The sequence below is a fragment of the Homalodisca vitripennis genome, unplaced genomic scaffold (assembly GCF_021130785.1).
Source record: "Homalodisca vitripennis isolate AUS2020 unplaced genomic scaffold, UT_GWSS_2.1 ScUCBcl_3701;HRSCAF=9392, whole genome shotgun sequence".
Taxonomy (NCBI): Eukaryota; Metazoa; Arthropoda; class Insecta; order Hemiptera; family Cicadellidae; genus Homalodisca; species Homalodisca vitripennis.
In genome coordinates, this window is record NW_025779851.1 from 53,445 (window position 1) to 58,023 (window position 4,579).

Genomic DNA, 4,579 nt, shown 5'->3' on the forward strand with positions numbered 1-4,579 from the left:
GTACTATTTTATTGTTTCCTTTGGATAAATAGAAAACTATTGACAATGTAACTGAGTTTACAAGACAATTATCTAGAATAATCAGCTATTTCTATACATGAATGAATGATTAAATAAATCCAGATTAATTATATTCATACTTTTATGCTATTAAATGTTGTCACCTCTGATATGTACACCTTTGTGTACACAAAAAATTACTACAACAAAATTCAAACTCACTCTGTGTACAATTAAAAAGTTTCCGTTTCAATACAACAGTTTGTTACAGCATTTAACCCTTTGAGGAAGTATTTATTGAGGCCTCTATAGGACAGCATTTAAATTGGGCAAGCATTTAAGACTGGTTGATGCTCTTTAAAACAAAACCATAAAATATAGAGCAATAAATCTTTTTACCACTTTAGGGTAAAATCTTCATACTAAATACGAGGATGGTTTTTTTTTCAACCTCCGATCTCGCACTATGATGGCAGGTCCGTGGTGTGTACATCTTCACCTCTATAGCATTTGTCACTGTCGAGTTCCAAGTAGTCAGTTTGGGCTGAGCTGCAGTTGCATAAACATGGCCACCTCTATTGGTTCTCCCACCAAATAAATTAACATTGAGGAGCATTATTCATTTTCTGCAAGCATAAGGGAATATTGTAGAAGAAATATAATGGGAGAATTTGCCGTGTTTACGGAGAAGACACAAAAAAGATGGTGTTGTGCGTGAATCACGTCAAAAGTTTACAGATGGCCGAATGTCAAATTCAAGGATTAATTTGAGAAATTTCTTAGCTGAGGACATTACCCAGCAGGGATCACTTCTGGCTGGTTTATACCTACCAGTTGAACCCACCACTGGGCACAGCAAAAACCGATGTGCCACTTCAATCTGGGCAACCTTATGGATGTCCAGTAGCGGCACATCACTAACCGCAAATGTTGAGATTCTGGGGTTCATGGGCAATTCGATAGGTCTAGTCTACTGTGGAAGATGACAGTTGGAGTTGGTGGGGTTTGTTCCCTTACCTCAGAGGTTCTTGTTAACCTCAACAAGGGTGTGCCACCCCCCTGCCTACTTTGACTGGAGAGGCTGGTTCAGAGCTGGCCTCCCCTTCTTCCGGGATGACTTTGAGATGTAGAGCCCTAATTCTTCCTCATGGATCTCGATAGGAGGCGGCCCCTACTCCCTAACCTTACCCATCCTGAATATCCTATCTCTCCGGAAGCAGCGCAAAGGTTCTTACAGGACTAAGTGCAATTTATAAGCTTCTTGTCCTAAGAGAACAAAAAAAAAGCTGAGGACATTTGGAAATTTTTGTGGGTGCCAGTTAACATCTTTGGCTTTCTACATCAATCAAGTACAAGACTATCATTCGAATGACTGTGACTTGCGTGTTTCGAAACTGTTGATACCAAAAGATTGTTTATTAAATCTTATACAGGGTGTAAATTAAGTGTAATAAGTCAATTACACTTAACTTTTAAAAGGGGGGTAAAATATTTTTGCACTAAACACCATCCAAAAAAGTGATTTAATAAGTATTGTTAAGGTTGTACATAAATATCTCAATCCATTTTGAATATATCCAGATTTAATTTACACCCTTAGATATAAGGAGTTGTTTGCCTAACACTTTTACTAGGATCATCGTAGAGATGTTTTGTTCATGTCATTGTGTTTCTTTTGAATTTACCTTTAACCCTACAAATATTACAAAAAAGTATTTTAATAGGTATGGTGAAGATTTTATATAGATATCTCAATCCATTTGTAATAATAATTTTACCTATTTGATTCCATACATAAATATACATGGAAACACATGCACGCACGCACACACACATCACTCTAGTTCACGATTCCAGTAAATACTTTTTCAGCACCATCTCAAAACCTGAAAGGCTGTTTATTGCGCAAATGGAATTAGGAAGGGAATTCCAGGTTCGACAAGCAGTAATAGTAAGAGATTTGTTGAAAACTGTCTTTCTACGATGAAGAATTCGCAGAGTAGAAGAGCCAGAGCAAGTATTTCTTGAGTTTTTCAGTTACATATTCAAAACGTTGTTAAACCGGTCAACAGTATCGTACGTAACTGATGCGATTCGCATCTGTCTTTGGTATGATAGTTTAAGTATATTTAGTTCTGTATAGTAAGGAGAAATGTGTGTATCCCACGGTAAATTAAATATGAAACGTATGCAATAGTTCTGTGTTCGTTGTAATAAATCACTTAGTTTGTCAACAATCATGACATACAGCACTTCAATAGTTAAAATGTGGAAATATCAATGACTTATTAAAAGTTTTACAAGAAATAGTCAAAATTACGGTATATTTTTAAATGGTGTATTCCTGTAAATACCCTGTTACATGTATTAATCACTGTGTCAGTCCATCATGTTGTGTATAATCGATCCTAAGCTTTTCACTCTGTTAAAGTAAGGTAGAAATGTCCCATTTACTTTAATTTTCGGTATTGTTTCATTATTTAAAGAGTTTAACAAACAATAGTATCCAATTAGTATGAGTTTAGTTTTGTCCGGGTCAGGTTTGAGGCCATGATTTATTGTGCATTGTGCAATACGTTCAATGTCTTCATTGATTTCATGCCCACGTGCTTCTCGGACCAAACAGAGTTTACCCGTCAATGCACTTCTATAAGAGCAGCGATCAAGTCCTCCTTAACGGTAATTTTATTTCCCTTTAACTTTTTTTGTCATTAAAGATACACCGGCGATCCCTGAAGCTTACACAACACTTAATGATAGGTCAGTGTCTCGGGGAGCCATCAGACTGGGGCTTGGGGCCAACCCCGTGTAAGCGGCAGATAGCAGTAACCAGCATCTCGACATCAAGCTTCTCCTGACCGAGCTGGACCACAAGCTGGTCTACCCTGTGACTCCGGCAAGCCAAACACATGCAGACGTTGGTATTGCTCTAAGTCGTTTGTCCTATTTTGAAGTTGATGTTCATGGTTTTAACATGAGTTGTAAATGTAGAATTTCACCCTTTAATTTGCTGAGCTCATTTTGAAAAGGTTTCAAAGACTCGCACAACAATCTTTAGTTCTTGGATTTTATATGACTTAAAATTGTTCTTCTTCAAAACATTATGCACTGAACTAAAACCTCCTGCTCTTGGGCTACTTTTCTGAGGGAGTTATGTGGATTTTCTACAAAACATCCAGAGAATGTTCGTCGTCCATTGCACTTTTGGGTCTTCCAGATTTTGAACAGTTTCTTACACTACCTGTCAATTCAAACCGTTGAACAGTTTTTATGACTGTTGCACGAGATATTGGATTCCTATTTGAAAATAAATCATTGAATAAATCTCGCACTTCACGAAAGGACCTGACACGGTCACCATAGCCTTGCATCATTAACCTTTCCAGCGTTATTGACGCAGATCCGCGGAGGGCCACTACAAGCTCTTAAACGTTATTGCTGTGGATCCGCGTTTTTGCATTCTTTATTTTCTTACTGCTATGTTAGTTGAATATTTTGCCTCTAGATGGTTCTAGTAGTCATGCGACATACAGACGGATTGCCCTGCCTCGAATTCTATTACAATGGGAGTGGCAGTGGCTTCTAATTGGCCAAAAACTGTTTAGCGGGCGTGGCCCCGCACCTTTCACAAAGTCATTGACGAGAGCTCCCGTCAAGGCATCTAGCCAGTTAGTTAGTGAGAAGTGTCCGGTACACGCACATGTATTTCGGTTATCGCTAATTTTCTGTTGTGTCCTATTCTTTTTAAAGTAAATTATTAATATTATATACAGCAGTGTCCAGTGTTTATTTAGTGATTTTTACCATTATTCGTGTGTAATGGCGAATCCAGACGATTCGGAATTTGAAGATTTGGTAATTCTGAGCAATTACTTGGTCAACCCCAAACTTTTTCATATTTTACTACGGTCATAAGGATGTTCTCAGAAAGCAAGAAACATATCATTCAAGCCCCGCAATTTTTTTTGGCCAGGACGGCGTTGTTCATCACGAATATGCTCCAAGATTCCAGACAGTGAATATGAAGTATTATCTTGAGGTCCTAAGGCGGCTACAAGATGCAGTGCGAAGGAAATGACCTGAACTGTGGACAAGCCGTGACTGAATCCTGCACCACGACAACGCGCCAGCTCATTCCTCAAATCTTATTCAGCGTTTTTTGGTCAAACACGACATCAACCAACTACAAAAGCCTCCCTACAGTCCTGACATAGCTCCTTGTGACTTCTGGCTATTTCCGAAATTAAAAATTCCTTTGAAAGGAAAAAGATTTGGCGATGTTGAACAAATAAAACAAAATACGACGAAGGACCTGTTAGCCATTCCGCAAAATGAATTTAAGGAGTGTTTCCCGGAAGTGGGAGGAGCGTTGGAATAAGGTAGTGGCTTGTGGAGGGGAGTACTTTGAAGGGGACCAGATAGCCGTTGACGCAGAGTAATGTCAGTTCATGCCAGATGTCAAGGTCGGATAGTTTTTGGACACACCTCGTATAGCTATTAGGCATTACATACTCTGGAAGAACTGTTGGAAACATGTTAACATGGCTGTGTCATTCAAGGAATTAAATAAAGTCATTCA